Source organism: Nycticebus coucang, chromosome 23 (genome assembly GCF_027406575.1).
Source record: "Nycticebus coucang isolate mNycCou1 chromosome 23, mNycCou1.pri, whole genome shotgun sequence".
Classification (NCBI taxonomy): domain Eukaryota; kingdom Metazoa; phylum Chordata; class Mammalia; order Primates; family Lorisidae; genus Nycticebus; species Nycticebus coucang.
The window spans coordinates 13,046,905-13,065,390 of record NC_069802.1 but is presented as its reverse complement, the minus strand read 5'-3'; the positions used below and the strand labels follow the sequence as shown (position 1 = coordinate 13,065,390).

The 18,486-nt window shown below is 42.0% G+C and overlaps 1 protein-coding gene across 3 annotated transcripts in view; it reads right to left on the bottom strand.

Moving 5' to 3' along the window:
- The window catches only part of RBM47 (RNA binding motif protein 47), a 93,168-nt gene that overhangs the window by 36,466 nt on the left and 38,216 nt on the right, over nucleotides 1–18,486 (bottom strand). For all 3 annotated transcript variants that reach the window (XM_053577917.1, XM_053577916.1, XM_053577915.1), the window contains exon 2: nucleotides 204–330. The gene's annotated coding sequence lies outside the window, so the exon portion shown is untranslated. The remainder of the gene's footprint in view (nucleotides 1–203; nucleotides 331–18,486) is intronic.

Here is an 18,486-nt window from a genome sequence, read left to right as displayed (position 1 = left end):
ACGAAGCAGACAACATGGTTGATAGGAATGAAAATTTAGGGCGGCGCCTGTGGCTCAAGGTGCCGGTCCCATATGCCGGAGGTGGCGGGTTCAAACCCAGCCCTGGCCAAAAACCACACAACACACACACACACAAAAAAAAGGAATGAAAATTTATATTCTTCTTTAAGTGGAAAAGAAAAGATCCCAGGAGGTGTACTCACCAAAAACAACCAATTTGATCTGTCTGGTTCTTTGTAAGATGTAGAATGAGAGGATACAGGCAAATTCGGGCAGCTTGCTTGTGGCTTCTCTAGAGTTCAGTTTTCAGAGGGCCCTTTGAGACAAATCCTAGAGGGGGAAAAAAAAAGAAATGTTTCCTATTTCAAGATGGTTTTCATATATGCATTAGGAATTGGGGGGAGGGGTGGATTTTCATCAGAAAATGAAATACCATTACTCTACAAATGAAGAAACGCAAGCCTTCTCCTATTCTAAAGAAACATGGATCAGTAATAAGAAAATGACCCGTTTCTCCCACTTGTTGCATTTTTCTCTCTGCCTTTTTTACAGCACACATGACTTCAACATGGACATAATGTTTATAAAGGAATACAGACGTGGCCTATGTTTTATACTTATGATCCCGTGAAAAGATGAAGTAGGGCCCTGAGTGGTGAAAATATTATCTAGCTCATGGCCTCCCCAGCCCATTTGGGGGCTTATGCTTACATAACCACTAACAATTCAGCACAGTCTTCCTATAGATTTCAGAGAGGGTCCCCAAAACCACTGAAACAAGTACTCCAGCTATCCACTACCAATCAGAGTTGTCATGAAAAAGACTTATTCTGCCCCAAAATACATAGCTAAGACTCTTCTGAGGATGTTCTTTGCATGGAGAGGCCTATGAAAACTACAATTTGGGGTTCCAGCATCATCTTAAAAGTCATGCTACAGAAAATATTCAAATGAAAAGGATTTAAAAGTTCAAGACAAAGTTGATTTCAGATGAGGCATTAAAATATATCCTAGTTCTGGTGCCTGGGGCTCAAGCGGCTAAGGCGCCAGCCACATACACTGGAGCTGGAGGGTTCGAATCCAGCCCTGGCCCGCCAGTGATGGCTGCAACCAAAAAATAACTGGGTATTATAGTGGGTGCCTGTGGTCCCAGCTACTTGGGAGGCAGAGGCAGGAGAATCGCTTGAGCCCAGGAGTTGGAGGTTGCTGTGAGCTGTGATGCCACATCACTCTACCCAGAGCAACAGCATGAGGCTCTGTCTCAAAAAAATAAAAATGAAATATATCCTAAGGGTGGCATGGGTAGCTCAAGAGGCTAAGGTGCCGGCCACATACACCAGAGGTGGCAACCCAGGCCTGCCAAACAATGACAACTACAATCAAAAAATAGTTGGGTGTTGTGGTGCCTATAGTCCCAGCTACTCGGGAGGCTGAAGCAAGAGAATCGCTTAAGCCCTGATGCCACAGCACTCTACCCAGGGCGATAGCTTGAGACTCTTATCTCAAATAAGTAAATAAATATCCTAAGGCCATCATTTTATTATTATTATTATTGTCATTTTTTGGCCAGGGTTGGGTTTGAACCAGCCACCCTTGGCATATGGGGCCAGTGCCCTACTCCTTGAGCCACAGGCACCGCCCGCACATCATTTTATTTTTATTTTACATGTGGAAATATAATCTGCCTGATTCTCTCAACTGCTGAGAGTCCTCATGGAACCATCTGAGCTCCAAACGACTTGTAAGTGTCCGGATGTGTAAGATTCAATATGGCACGGTGGTTGAAACACCGAACTGGGAGCGAGATGGCTAGTTTTAACTCCAGCTTTGCCATGCCCTGTTCTGTGATCTTAGGCAAATCTTTTCATCTCTCTAAGCCAAAGTTTGCTCCCCTAAAAAAAATAAAGGAATTGGATTATCAGTAGTTTTCACACTTTTTTTCTTCATTTTTTGGGGATAGTACCTTTTCTTCCACCAAAAATCTAAGTAGATACAGAAGCAAATAAAACCAATAAACAAGAGCTGGCTGAGTGCAGGTAAGGGATGAAGTGTGTGTGTGTGGAGCGAGTGGAGGGTGCCTCTAGCTCCATCATCTTATGTGGTCCAGGGGAACCCTACAGGAGGGGATTCCATAGAGTATAATTGGACACTTCTGAATTAAGTGGTCTCTGAAGTCAGTTACAGCTCAAAATGATTCTGCCATAACTATCTTCATGTTGGAATGACTTGCAGCTCAGTGCCATTTGTAACCTTATGGGATTACAACAATACTTAAGCATCACCTAGTTTTAATCCTTACTGATTTCCTTTCCAAGAAAAGGTACACCCTCAAACACATCATAGAGTAATACTCCCATGTTGACTGCAGCACTATTTACAATAGCCAAGTGTTAGAATCAGCCTAAGTGTCCATCAATAGGTGAATGGATAAAGAAATTCTGGTACATAAACACAATGGGATATTACACAGCCACAAAAAAGAATGAAGTCCTGCCATGGGAAATGACTGGGTTGGAACTCGAGAGGGTGAGTGAAATAAGGCAAGCACAGAAAGACAAATCTCACATGGTCTCAATCATACGTGGGAGCTAAATACTAAAAACAATGGATCTCATAGAGGCAGTGAGTAGAAGGGTGGTTATTGGTGTCTAGGAAGGGAAGTGAGAAGGGGGGATAAAGTGGGGATAGCTAATGGGGGCAAAAATGTAGCTAAGTATTTGGATAGAATGAACAATATTTGATAGTACAACAAAGTGACTATAATCAATGCTAACTTAGGGTATACTTTAAAATAATGAAAGAGTGACCTTAGAGTGTTCCTAACGCAAAGAAATGATAAATGCCTGAGCTAATGGGTACCCCAATTACTCTGATTTGCTGAATTCACATTATATGTCTGTACCAAAACATCACATGTACTCTATAAAGATATACAACATTATGCGCCTATAATAATTAAAAAGAAAAAAATTACAGAGCAATAGCTGCTAAACAATTTCTCAATGCATAGTCTTCACCCAACTTTGTGAAAAGAGAATTCCCTAAAGGCTATATCCTAGATAATAGCTAATAATCAACATCAGGGTGTTTGATAAAAACTATGAAAATGAACATGCAGATTACAAAAGGTATGTTGTCATGAAACTAATTTGACACACCGTGAAGACAATGGACTAACATTTAGATGGCTGTATCACTCATTTACTAGATAAGCAAATCCGGACAAGTTTATTCAACTTTTTGGAGCCTAAGTTTTCACGTCCATAAAATGGAGATAATTCTTAGTCGTACTATCATGGAGAAGAGAGAAAATATATATAAGCACCATTCCTGGCTCATATTATTGATACAGAATTATGAATTTTCACTCTTTCTACAATGGTACTATTTCCCTCTTTAAAATGTCATATCAAGGTAATAGAGTATAAACTCCAAACACAAAAATTGTACAGTTATGTTCTGTATCAGAGAAAGGGAAAGAAGGATCACTGATGTGCCTCTTGTGGCTACTCCAGGAACAGAAAATTTCCAGAACTTTCCAGAATGACTCCTAACACAATCCATTTTATGCATTTTTAAAATATTGTTCTATTGTTTTGCCACCAAAACCTCCAAACAAAACCCATTTGCCAAGTATGTCCTGTGGTTTTACATTCCCCATGAATGTTGGGTACCCCAGGGGACCTAGTCTGAGAAGTTGAGTTCTAATGTAAACCGTTGATTTCACGACAGAGGAAACTGTCTTAACGAAGGTCACACTGGTGAGTAGAAAATACATTTATTGGTTAGATTTGTGGGGCGGTTCCCAGGGAAATGAATTGGCTTCCAGACATTACTAGTGTTCATTCATTCATTCCACTCCCGCCCCCAACTCCTTGTACTGAGCTGTTGTGGATTTGCTCACTGCGTGACCGAGTTTCATGAAGATCTAAGGGGGAAATTTTTGTAGATTCCAGTAGTAGGGAAAGCTATCCTGAACAAAATCCTCTCAACCATGGGACTCTTACAGATGTGCACGACCCCTTCTTGAGTAAATGGTGGGATCTGAGGACAAATCTTATGTGAATTTGCCTGCCCTGAGTTTTTTGCCCCATCTTCTTTCTTCTTTCTGTGCCATATGAAGTTTTGAAAGCTGTTGTTTTGTTTTGTTTTGTTTGAGACAGAGTCTCACTTTGTCACCCTAGGTAGAATGTTGTGGCATCACAGCTCACAGCAACCTCCAACTCCTGGGCTTAAGCGATTCTCTTGTCTCAGCCTCCCAAGTAGCTGGGACTACAGGTGCCCGCCACAACACCCGGCTATTTTTTGTTGCAGTTGTCATTGGGATTTTTTGCATGCCAGTGTGTATCTATTGAGGTTAAAGGAAATGGGAAATTACGCGGTGGGTTTTTTCTTGTTTTGTTTTGTTTTTTGAGACAGAGTCTCACTTGTCATCCTCAGTAGAGTACGGTGGCATCACAGCTCACAGCAACCTCAAACTCTTGGGCTCAAGTGATTCTCTTGCCTCAGCCTCCCCAATAGCTGGGACTACAGGTGCTCACCACAGTGCCCACAACGTCCAGCTATTTTTTTTTTTTTAGAGATGGGGTCAGGCTCTTGCTCAGGCTGATCTTGAACTTGTGAGCTCAAGCAATCCACTTGGCCTTCCAAAGTACTAGGATTATAGGTGTGAGCCACTGAGCCTGGCCCTCGAAAGGTGTTTCAAATCCACTTTTGGAACGAGGCAGGGCATACATAAATATGGGACATTAAGAAATTCATTTTTTCGGGCGGCGCCTGTGGCTCAGTGAGTAGGGCGCCAGCCCCATATACCGAGGGTGGTGTGTTCAAACCCAGCCCCTGGCCGAACTGCAACAAAAAACTAGCCGGGCGTTGTGGCGGGCGCCTGTAGTCCCAGCTGCTCAGGAGGCTGAGGCAAGAGAATCACATAAGCCCAAGAGCTGGAGGTTGCTGTGAGCCGTGTGACGCCACGGCACTCTACCGAGGGCAGTAAAGTAAGACTCTGTCTCTACAAAAAAAAAAAAAGAAAGAAATTCATTTTTTCCCAAAAAGACACTCCAGTCTAACATAAGTCATGTCCTAGTCTACTTTCATCATAAACCTGGGCTAAAAATAGCTTTCTTACTCCAACCCTCCACCAAGGAATGAAAATTCTATTTCTTTAAAAGAGATCCATTTCAGGAGCAGTGGCCCATGCCTGTAATCCTACCATTTGGGGAGACCAAGACAGGAGGATCCCTTGAGGCTGGGAGTTCGAGACTAGCTTGGGCAAAATAGCAAGACCCCGTCCTTACAAAAAATTAAAGAAATAAGCTGGGCATATAGCAGTGCATACCTGTAACTCCTAGATACTGAGGAGGCTGAGGTGGGAGGATCACCTGAGCCCAGGAGTTCAAGGCCTCAGTGATCTCATCCACCAAACCATTTCAACCTGGGCAACATAATGAAACCCTGTCTCTAACAACAATCCCTCCCCCATCCTTTCTTATGATAAATCAACTGGCCACACCCAGGGATGTTAATACATAGGCCTAAGGCTGCAACAGGGTGCCAGATACCAGAGTTCTAATTCTCACTCTGCAACCTGCATGGTATGACCATGGACATGCCATGTAACTTTCTGAGCCTCATCATCCTCACTCATACACTGAAGTTGATGCTAGGAACTCACGTGAGGTCCTTACAAGGACTAGATAAGATACAACATTAGAAGGCATCCTGTAAACTGCCAACCACCGGCTCCTGCTTAGATACCTGCCATAGTCTCAGCTGACTTCATCCTGGCCACCGGGGCCCATGACAATCAATCAGAGTCTCCACTTTTAAAAAAATAACAATTTGGGGCCAGGCCTGGTGGCTCACACCCGTAATCCTAGCACTCTGGGAAACTGAGGTGGGAGGATCATTTTAAGCTAGGCATTCAAGATCAACATGAGCAAGAGTGAGACCCTGTCTCTACCCAAAATAGAAATTAGCCGGGCAAATAGTCCCAGCTACTCAGGAGGGTGAGGCAGGAGGATAGCTTGAACCTGGGAGTTTGAGGATTGCTGTGAGCTAGGATGATGTCACTGTACTCTAGCTGGGGTGACAGAGTGAAAATAATTTGGTCATACCACCCTCCTGCTGAACCTTCCCTCCTACATTCTCTTCCCATTGCCCTTAAAGTCAATGTCCTTCATAAAAGCCCATGAGGAACACTCCAGGTCCACCTACAGCCTCATCTTGTGTCACTTTCTATCGTTAGGTGCTGTTGCCAGCTTCAAACCATCTCCAACCCCCTGCTTTGCCAGCTGACACCCATTCCAAATTCATTCCTCCCGGGAAGCCATCGCTGGAGCCCCCTGAGGTACGTTCCTCCAGCATCATATCCTTCATAGCACTAGACTGAACCATATAAAAGTAAACAGTAGAGGGGCGGCGCCTGTGGCTCAAGGAGTAGGGCGTCGGTCCCATATGCTGGAGGTGGCGGGTTCAAACCTAGCCCCGGCCAAAAACCAAAAAAAAAAAAAAGTAAACAGTAGAATGTTGACAATTTTGTTTGGTTTAACCTTACTGTAGGCTGATGCCTGTGACTCAAGGAATCAGGCGCCGGCCCCATATATCGAGGTGCTGGGTTCAAGCCCAGCCCCAGCCAAAAACTGCAAAATAAATAAAAAATAAAAAAATAACCTTACTGTAATTGCTATCAGGGGTCATCCTTAGTCCAATTTTAACTCCACAGGGGCAGAATCTAGATCTGACTCACGACTATAATCCTAGTGCCCCACACCCAATCCTAGCCCATCCTAGGAGCTTAATTAATGAATGGGAGGCATCATATTACCTTTTCAATTCTAAGCACATAATTATTACATTGTCATTAATAGTTAAAATCATGCTTTTATTCAAATGCTATTTTTACATTCCATAGGAATGAAATTTTTAATAATAGAATTTTTAAAAATCACTACAATATTTTCATTTCTGGCATTTCCACAAAGCATGAATTCTAGTAAGAGTAATATTATATATTATCAAGGACAGAATTTAGCCCACTGGTAAAGTATCGTTTATGGATTTTATTAAAAGCTCCAGTGTTTCTCACTACTTGGCAGAATGAACAGAACTCTCAAAGGAAACCAGATCATTTGGATTTATCTCCTTTTACAGCTTTTGCCATGTGACGGCAAATCAGCAAGGAAAAAAGATAGCATCTAAAAGAGGGCTACACTTGACATTGAGCAACGTTAAAATACACACACCCCTGACATTCAAATCACCTCATTCCACTATGTCATAGCTGTGTTCCTCATGAAATGAACAAAGACCAACCTGTAACCATGTTGGAATAGTGGGCAGGGTAGCCTAAGCTAATTTGCAACCCAAGCGATGTAATAATATTAAGCATGGCTGGAACAGTGAATACCTTTGTATTTATTATGCACGAAGCACTGTGCTAAGCATTCCACAGACATCATGTTATTAATCCTTGCTATAACTCCAGGAGGCAAGTTCTACAACAGAACCCGAGGAGCAACGAGGCTTCCCATTTGATAAGATCCCTTAGCTGGAAGTGATAAAGTTGGGATTCAAAGCCAGGCCTTCTATGGAACAACCTAATTGCTTCTGTTCCCCAGTTTGGAAGAGCAGAAAGTTCAAATTTGTGTTACCACAAAATCAACAAATGATCCTCCATGTCTAAACCCTATTGCAGCTTCAGAGTTACCATGAAGCATCAAAACTAAACAGCAAATCTCTGAACTGTCAAGGCCATCTAAGAATTTCTTCAAGAGGCCCAATATTCAACTTATGAACAGTAGAGATATTCTCAACCCGGGTTAGAAATAAAGATAGGAGTTCAATTTTACGGGTGAAGAGTAGAGAAAATCAGATGTGCATGACTACCACAGGTTCAGAAATACTTGGTAGTCCTATTTGTTCCCCAGATTTTTACAAAATGTCACCTTTTAGAAAGATTTTGAGAAATCAGAGACTCCACAAAATGAGGAAATGAACCTGCAATTTTACTTCCTACTTGTTAGCCAACAATCTCTCATCAGACAGATCTTTCTTACAAACATTTAACAAAATTATCTACCTCTTTCAGTAGCAGAGAAAATGAACAGGCTAGCATTCACACAGTGGAAATATAATTTTAAAGATAAACATGAATTACTGAAATCTTAGGATTCATAGATGGTAGTTATGAGATTATCACTCCCCTCCCCCTTCCCTCTATGTGCGTTGACATTTGGCCCCTTTTATATTATGCACCTTGTACCAGGGAAACCTAAGGCACCAGCTAGTTACTCATTAAACTCAGGTGGCAAGGGCTAACTTGTACAAATTATGCTGTTAACTGCACAGACTGGCCTGTGTGCAAAAGGGGGAAAAGGCAATCATCATAGCTGTGAAATTCTGTCATATCGGCAGAATTGAACCACGAATTGCAGCAATTCGGGCCTGACCTCTGATCTGTGAAGTTAGTCTAGACCTTTGAGCCTTAGCTTGGAATTAAGAAACAGCATTATTTAGACTGGGGAAGATGGCTAGCAAGTCTTTTGCACTGTGAAGGATTAACACTGTAAGTTGTCCCCCACACCTGCCTCCCCTAGGAGTCAACCAGAAAAAGAAACATCCAAATGGGGATGTCTTGCAAAATGGCATTAGGAACAAATCTAATACAAATAGAAAATTTCAGGGCGTAAATCTTCTAAAATGAATATGGCAGAATCAGAAAAGGGATTCTGAGATAATTGAAATGATTAGAAATTTAATACTCAGTGGCTTGGGCACTGAGAGCATTCTCTTGACAAATTAGACGAAAGGAGTGAAAAACTAAATATTTAAGATAATTTTTAATCCAATGGTGCCATTTCTCAATAGCTCTTTGTTACAAAAATACAAACCCATATTAAGCCATATTTGGAAAAAAAAAGGCATGGTGGAAAAGCAATTATACTTTTCCTTGAATCCAAACTTGTCTTTTGATACTAAACATTAGTTGTGGCTAATAATCACATATAATAATATGCATTTCTCAGGTATACATTTTGTTCCGACATGGAGTCATCAAAATGAAGAGGGATTTTACTGTGAGGGCCAGGGGCTCCTTACCAGGAAAGAGTATATCTTTCTTTTGAAGAATAGCTTCTATTTCAAATGCTATCCAAATCGCTCCCTTTCCAGATAGAATAAAAATTTTCTTTCTCTGATCATGTGAGTTAACATAAAAACAAATGTCACACACCATATAAAATGTAAGTAAACGAAAGTGAAACTTATTTCAATGTTTAAAGCAGATAACGTACGCTGAAATAATTCCCTTTTGTAAACTTAAATATTGGTTTGAAAAAAAGGACTGACATTTATCTCTATATCAGAACTTTTCTCTGAAAGGAAATGTCATTATCGTTAATTATGTATTAATTATCATAAAGCTAATTCCATTACTTTTTCTTATTTTTTATCATCACATCTTAAAATTACAGTCTTCTCTACAAGATTCTCTCATGATTTTGGAAGACAAATGTGGAAATTATTGGTAAATTCCTACTGTATCCTAAGTAGCAGCAAATTGCAAAAAAAGACTTTATTTTGTAAATATCCAGATTCCCCACCTGTGGGGAGTGAAAAGCTGCTACATGAACTGATTTTTTTAAAAAAATGTTGTAACTTAAGGATTTTGGTTCTACTGCAGGTAAGGGAAATTGTGCAGCAGTTGAAATTCTTACAAACTTCCAAATTTTCTTTTTGCCTTCCGTTAAAAAACAAACAAAACATATTATCTGTTTATCTGGCCAGACTTAAATTGCTTTAGCAAAACACAATCATCTCCTCCTCTCTTTAATTAAAACAAATAAGGCTTCCCCTACCTTTCCAGTCTTGAAATCTGGATGCAACAGGCTAACTGTAACAAAAGCTTTGCTTAAAGCAACCTTCGATCCTGATCCCAGGAACTGCGTAGTTTTGGTATATATGGCACAGGTCTCCTCATTGGTCAATGAAATGAGCTTTGGCCACTTAAATACCTCCGGAGTCATTTGCTAAAGGCACCTGGAATGAGCTTGAGTGGGTGGTACAGAAAGAAGGGAGGTGTTAAAACTGCCACATAGAAAATGCACCAGTGACCTGAAACGTATTGGAAAACCTAGTGCAAAAAACGGACTTGGGGGAGCCCCAAGAAGACAAAGCTTTGGCCTTTCATAGGGAAGGAAATTTCACTGAAATGTCTTATTGAAACCCCAGTAATAACCAAAAGGAAACAAGCAATTTTTTAAAAACCCAGCATAATAGAACAAGATGAGTGACCATAACCTTGTACTGTTGGATGCACATAAGGTAGAGGATAATTCCTACCCTATCCAGGTTGTCACGGGGATTCAGTAAACGAATACACATAAAATGTTTGGAAATGCTCCCGGCATGTAGAAAGCACTCAAAAGATGCCCCTATGATTTCTTAGAAATGTTATATTTTTAGCAAATGTTGCTCCCCCCTCCTACTTTCTAGTTGAGACTTTTGGAGACGGTACCCCTTCGTCTTTTCTCTTAATTGCCATTAACAATCATGTTTATGATAAGTCTGGTGGAAATACATATATAGGCAAAAATTACTAAACCCTCATTTTATTTTCCTTTATCAGTTTGGAGCTGGAAACGGATTTGCTGGTAATTAGTGGAGAACAGAGAAAGAGCCACAGAATGAAAAAGGCGGGGATGATAAAACTTGATTTATGACAATAAAAGCATCTGTACATAACAACGGGATCAGAAGGGCCTGAAGCACTTAGGCCCAGTAAACACACTCCTTTTCAGCCAAAGTCCCTCTGGAGGGTGAGCTTGTCAGTTCAGGCAACTGGGAGATTAGAGGAGAGGGGGAAAGAAGAGGCACTCGAGAAGGTCCTGAAAGCAATGTGACATCTGGGTCCCCTCCAGGAGGTCCTGAAAGCAATGTGACACCTAGGTCCTCTGAACTACGATTACAAGGAGCTCCATAGCACACAGGAGAGTGATGAGCATCTGTAACTCTCCCCAAAACAAGAATTTCCCATCTCTGGTCCAACTTACACACATCTGTTGGTTGCATCGTTGTTCACCTTATTCAATTAAACCTTAGCAATGTGAGCAACTTTACATCCACAGTGGGAAGTAAAAAAAGGACAGAGTGACAAGAACATTTTCAATCTCTTCACCTCCCCATATTTCTAAAGAAAGACAGTTTTATGACTCCTAGATAAAGTAATCTAAAGCTATCCATAGCAACTATAAAATATCAAGTTAATAAACGGTCAAAATTCAAAACAAGTCCAAGGTTATAACCATGTTAAATATTATATAAAAATAAATTGCTAAGTTCAGACTGGAGGAAAACCAAAGCAACGCTTAGTTACTAAAGGCAGTGTTTTAAAAAACCAGCAATTTGAGGTAAATTTGAATTACTCTTGACTACAAATGGGATTTGGAAATCTGTTTTTATGTAATAGTAATTAAGTCTATCATATAAGAAAAAATTCTGAATGTATAGCATGTTTTAAGTGTTAGGAAAAGAATCTTTGGGGTTTGGAAATTGGTGAGTGGGTATGTGTATTCTTTCCTAAACATCATTTCCCCCAAAATGCAAAAACTTAGGAAAACTGTCTCAAGATGATAACTTTTTTTTTTTTTGAGACAGAGTCTCAAGTCGTCCCCCTGCGTAAAGTGCTGTAACTACATAGCTCACAGCAACCTCCAACTCCTGGGCTTAAGCAATTCTCTTGCCTCAGCCTCCCAAGTAGCTGGGACTACAGGCGCCCACCACAATGCCCAGCTTTCTTACTTCTTTTTTTTTTTTTTTTTGGTTGTAGGTGTCATTGTTGTTTGGCGGGCCCGGACTGGATCCAAACCCGCCAGCTCGGGTGTATGTGGCTGGTGCCCTAACCGCTGACAAACAGGCCCCAAGCCTCAAGATGATAACTTTTAAGAGTCAGAAGGTAAGGACAAGGCAGCTTTTCACTGAATTCCTGAAAACAATAAGTACAAGTATAGCCAGCCCTAAATAAACACAAGCAAATTTTTCTTCCTTGGTGTTGAACACGGTTAATTAAAAAAAAAAAAATACAGGGCGGCGCCTGTGGCTCAGCGGGTAGGGCGCTGGCCCCATATGCCGAGGGTGGCGGGTTCAAACCCAGCCCCGGCCAAACTGCAACAAAAAAATAGCCGGGCGTTGTGGCGGGCGCCTGTAGTCCCAGCTACTTGGGAGGCTGAGGCAAGAGAATTGCCTAAGCCCAAGGATTTGGAGGTTGCTGTGAGCTGTGTGACGCCACGGCACTCTACCGAGGGCGATAAGGTGAGACTCTGTCTCTACAAAAAAAAAAAAAAAAAAAATACACTCACATATATATGCATACTAGTTTTAACATATTCAAACAATATAGAAAAGTACACAGTGGGCGGCGCCTGTGGCTCAGTGAGTAGGGTGCCGGCCCCATATGCCGAGGGTGGTGGATTCAAACCCGGCCCCGGCCAAACTGCAACAAAAAAATAGCCAGGCGTTGTGGCGGGCGCCTGTAGTCCCAGCTGCTCGGGAGGCTGAGGCAAGAGAATCGCCTAAGCCCAGGAGTTGGAGGTTGCTGTGAGCTGTGTGACGCCACGGCACTCTACCCAGGGCGGTACAGTGAGACTCTGTCTCTCAAAAAAAAAAAAAAAAAAAAGAAAAGTACACAGAAAAAATAAACGTCACCCCTTCTACTGACATTAAACAGTGGCGTCTACTAGAAAGTCCTCTGTGTAGGCAAATGTGTAAAATTTACATAAATGGTACCATGGAAGACATGTCACACTACACGGGCCATGATAGATCCGGCTTGCAACAGGCTGAACTCTCCCCTAGAAAAATGGTCCTTTGTCTTCACAACACACCTTTGTTTTAGAGTAGAAATTCAGCAGGCAAATCAGAGGTTTAAGACTGAAAAAAATAGGCTCAGCGCCCATAGCTCAGTGAGTGGGGCGCCGGCCACATGCACGGAGGCTGGCGGGTTCGAGCCCAGCCCGGACCTGCTAAATAACAATGACAGCGCAACCCAAGAATGGCCAGACATTGTGGCGGGCACCTGTGGTCCCAGCTGCTTGGGAGGCTGAGGCAAGAGAATCGCTTGAGCCTAAGAGTTTGGGGTTGCTGTGAGCTATGACGCCATATACTCTACCAAAGGCGACATAGTGAGACTCTGTCTCGTGGATAAAAAAAAAAAAGACTGAAAAAAATAATTTAGGAACAAAATAGAAGCTTGGGACAAGATAAGCTCTAGGGTAGATTTGAAAAAAGGAGCATGAGACAAAAATCAGAGAGGTCTGGGAGAGGAGCACGCAGGGCACAGGTAAGATGATCCGTAATTATGTGGGCTATTTTAAATATAGGTAATATCTATAAAAGGCCACCATGCCATCCTACTAAGAGAGCATTATTTTTTATTTTAATGTATCTAAAGGCTTTAGCCCATGTAAAGATCATGTTTAGTGTGTATCTGCTTTTGTATATTAACATTTGTCTATCATGTTCCAGAAGTCAATTTGACAGTCTTTCAAATTTCAGAATCTTTGCTGAAATAGCTGTTTATTGTAAGAAATTATTCACACACATGTGTGAGCACACACACCTCCATCTACACAGGTGTCAAACCCGGGCGGTGAATTCCTATAACTGTATTGGTGGTGTCAACTATTAGCAGTTGGCCATGAAACCAATGAACCGGTGCTGGAAAAGAAAGGAGGTCAAGGGCAGAACCGGCCCACCTGGAGGACTAATGTACCACAGTAGCTTCTGGTGCAATTGTCAAATATCTTGTTATGGTATCAACAAGCACAGAGAAAAAATAGTTAAACAGCAGACATTGCCATAGCTGGAATGAAAGGTTTATCTTACAGGACATTAAGAATGATCCGAGGGCTTTCACTTTAAAATTTAAAATGACATCCTTTCAATTGTATAACTGTTTTTTTTTTTTTTTTTTTTTTTTGTAGAGACAGAGTCTCACTTTATGGCCCTTGGTAGAGTGCCGTGGCCTCACACAGCTCACAGCAACCTCCAACTCCTGGGCTTAGGCGATTCTCTTGCCTCAGCCTCCCGAGTAGCTGGGACTACAGGCGCCCGCCACAACGCCCGGCTATTTTTTGGTTGCAGTTTGGCCGGGGCCGGGTTTGAACCCGCCACCCTTGGTATATGGGGCCAGCGCCTTACCGACTGAGCCACAGGCGCCGCCCATAACTGTTTTAAAGAAAGAGCAAAGTTATAACAGTAACTAGCATTTGCATAATATAGTTCATCTATTGGTTCTAGGCACTGGGGCTGTAGCAGTAAGCAAAACAGATGAAAATTCCTGCCCTTGGGAACCCTGTGGTCTCATGGGGGAGACAGACATTGGATGAATAAACCAGGAAAATGTATAGTGTGTGAAATTATGAGAGAACTAAGGAGAAAAAATAGCAGGAAAAAATGGATCAAAAAAAAATAGCAGGAAAAGAGAATAGGAATATATGTTTGTAGAGAAGACTGTGGCCCCATGGTCTCTAATTTATAATTATTAGGGAAAGTATATTTATTGCTTACTAGTTCTAAAGACTAAGTATGTGAATCCCTTAGATTTCTCATGGGATATACTAGAACGCTAGGCATATATCTAAGGTCATTTAAATCATATGTTAAGGCAGAGTGCCTGTAGCTCAGTGAGTAGGGCGCTGGCCACATATACCAAGGGTGGTGGGTTCGAGCCCAGCCCAGGCTTGCTAAACTACAATGACAACTGCAACCAAAAAATAGCCGGGCATTGTGGCGGGTGCCTGTGGTCCCAACTACCTGAGAGGCTGAGGCAAGAGAATCGCTTAAGCCCAAGAGTTAGAGGTTGTTAGAGTGACGCCATAGCACTCTACAGAGGGCAACATAGTAAGACTCTGCCTCAAAAAAAAAAAAAAAATATGTTAAATACTTCCTGCTCACATGGCAGTAGCTATCTAATGTGGACATAGGCCAGGCAGCAGAATACAGTAATAGGACCCACGTATGGGGTAGTACAGGGGAAAAATATCCATGAGTGAACATAATGCTGTTGGATTGACTGTTTTAAACTGAAACTAGAGGGTGTTCAGCATGCTCCCTGGGTGAAGGGCTAACTACAACTTGAACTTTACCTTATAATTGAAAACAATGTAACCTAAACTTTTCTACCCTTATATTAATTTGAAATTAAAAAAAAAATTGAATCATAGGAAACGGGACCATCTACATTATCCACAAAAACTATCACCGTGTAGGTGCTGGTAATATTATTTCCATTATCTCTTGCCTCAGTTTCCAAAGAGTAGATTGGGAGTTATTGGAGTTGTCAAGATTCAAAGGCTGGAGAAGGGTAACTGTGACTAATGAAAAGAAATAAAATGAAGACAGATCGTCAAACTCAAAACAAAAAAAAAAAAAACTAATTTCCTACAGATCTCTCAGGTTAGCGGGAACTTCAGAGGGTTTAAACTGGCCAGGCTGGGCTGGGCTGGGATCTCCACCTCCCCCCCAACTCTCCCTCATTATCACCCATCCATGCCCTTTAAACCACAATCTTTAGCCCCTGCTCCCCCCCACTGCTGGTACACTTACAGAACCCCTGTCCCTCATATAACCAGGACACTGACTCCCAGGGAGCAAGAGAGATGTGTGGGAGTGGATGGATGTGGACTCACTTTTCCCAAGATGAAGGGTTCCAGCCCCCAATACTGGATGAGTAAATCAAAAGCTGCGCAGTATTAGGTGTTATCACACCTACTGTGCAGCCGGCAACTAACTTCTTAGACACTGAATGAATGAATTAGCCCATATAATAGATCAAGTAACTCTACCTACATCTCAACCAACTCCTCTCCCAGGCTTCACTCAATCAAGCAAGGGACATTTCTATTTTTATCTTTACATTGAAACTTGTCACAAAAGCAGTCAGCACAAGTGTTCCCTACGATCCCGTGTAACAAGCGGTCTTCTAGCACCCCCATCTGCTGCGTACGGCGCTGACGTGAGGACATGTGGTGAGGCAGCCCCTTCAACGCATCACCTCCATCTGTAATAAAACAACGGTAGCGGGCAGCGCCTGTGGTTCAAGGAGTAGGGCGCCGGTCCCATATGCCGGAGGTGGCGGGTTCAAACCCAGCCCCGGCCAAAAAAAAAACAACGGTAGCTAACTCCCATGGAGAGTTTGTTCTACTCCTGGCACTCTTCAATACATGAACACGCGAAGTCCTCATAAATATGCTGAGGTAGGGAGTAGTATCATCGCCACTTTATAGATGCAAAAACTAAGGCACGAAAAACAAAGTAAATTTGTACCGGATCAAAGGCAGGCAAATAGTGGTGTGAGGATTTGAACCCAGGCACTCTGGCTGCTGCAGAGCACGCGTTCCCACCTGGAGATAAGCAGGTCATCGTCTCTCTCCTCTCATACTCACCTACCTCGCTACAACCCACTGCTGCTCTGACAGCCCACCAGTGACAGGAATTTTTAGACTGAACAGGGAAAACTTTGGAACTTTGGAGGTACCTTTGGAGCTAGGTATGAAAACCTATAATGCTTGATGTGAAAAAAAAAAAACGGGGGGAAAGCCACAAAATCTAATTTGAATCTAAAGAGAATAGTTCCCCCTAAACCCTTCCTCTTTGCTAGGCAGCACTCTTCATTAATTCTTAGACACCTGTTAGATATTGTGGTGATCACTTTCTGCCCCTCTAACACAGCAAGCCACAGCAGCTCAGAAGCTAAGTACTCACCAGTCTTCACTCCATGTATCCTGTGGTGGTTTTAACAGACTTTTTATTTATTTATTTATTTTGAGATAGTTTCCCTTGGTCACCCTCGGTAGAGTGCCTTGGCGTCACAGCTCACAGCAATCTCCAACTCTTGGGCTCAAGTGATTCTCTTGCCTCAGCCTCCCAAGTAGCTGGGACTACAAGCACCTGCCACAATGCCCGGCTGTTTTTAGAAACGGGGTCTTGCTCTTGCTCAGGTTGGTCTCGAACCTGTGAGCTCAGGCAATCCATCCACCTTGGCCTCAGAATTTTTATTTTTAAAAGAGAAAGTTCAGGCTTGGGGCCTGTGGCTCAAGCAGCTAAGGCGCCAGCCACATACACCTGAGCTGGTGGGTTTGAATCCAGCCCGGGCAGGCCAAACAACAATGACAGCTGCAACCAAAAAATAGCCAGGCGTTGTGGCGGGCACCTGTGGTCCCAGCTACTTGGGAGGCAGAGACAGGAGACTTGCTTGAGCCCAGGAGTTAGAGGTTGCTGTGAGCTGTGATGCTATGGCACTCTACCCAGGGCAACAGCTTCAGGCTCTGTCTCAAAAAAAAAAAAAAGAGAGAAAGTTCACTATGTAAGTATTGAATGCAGGTACAGAGCAGATATAAAGTAAATATTGAAGGCAGGTAGAGAGAAGGTTCCTATTACAAAGTCATAAATAATATGTAAAATCAAAACCCATGTTCTACGTTTGTTAGAGAAAAGCCAGCTGCATTAAGTCACAATGGGAAAAGTAGTTATTTTTTTCCTCCCGTAGCCTAGCAGTCAGGTTAACAAGGACCCAGGAAGTGTGTGGTTTTGCCAAGTATTCTGTGAGTTTTACTCTGTAATAATTAAACAATGTTTTAATAATTTCCTCAAAATGGCCACACACAAAAATCCCCTGCCATTCCAGATTTACCAAGGATTGGGTTTATTCTGTCCCATCTGGGGTTGTTTACTGAGCACTTTCCACAATATTCTGAGATGTACTCAAACTGTCAACTAATAAACTTTTGGGGGCAATGATTGAATGACAAACAATAAGAGCATGTAGAAAACAAAGCAAAATGAAGCCCCAGGTCCTGTCTACGCAGTGAGGCAGTCAAGCCAGAGCATCACCTAGTTAGACCAGGGTCCGCGGGGAAAGCTTCCTGCAAGAAATGTGACTAGGCTGCATTTTTATTTACAATGGTATTACTTCACAAACCCTACTGCTTCAAAATAGGCATGTTTCTGTATTTGTTTACCTTGTATTAAAAAAAAAAACCAAACAAAAAACCCCCCACCTCTTTCCTTTAGAATCTTCCTATTTCAAGAATTGAGCATTACCAAAATTAGAACAAACCTTAAACACAGGATGTCGTATACGTAGGTTATAATAATTAACCAGGAAATGGAATCTTATCAGGGTCTTGATAAGCTGGCCAGTTACTAAATAAGCTACGTCTGTTCTAAAAAACTGACAATTTTATTCAGAAGACCTTTGAGTTCAGTTCTTACTTAAGCTTAATTTCCTGTTCAACATGGTCTTTTACCACTCTCAGTTTTCTGAGAAATAAAAATAGATATGCTAAAGAAATGTGTAAAGAATATGGAAATGATAGAAATCATGCAAAAAAAAAATCTAACATCTGCTGCAGTGGATCTGTACACAATGGTTACATCATTCACGATTACAGGTGAAATTAGGAACAAGAGGACATCTTTACAAGGCCGAAC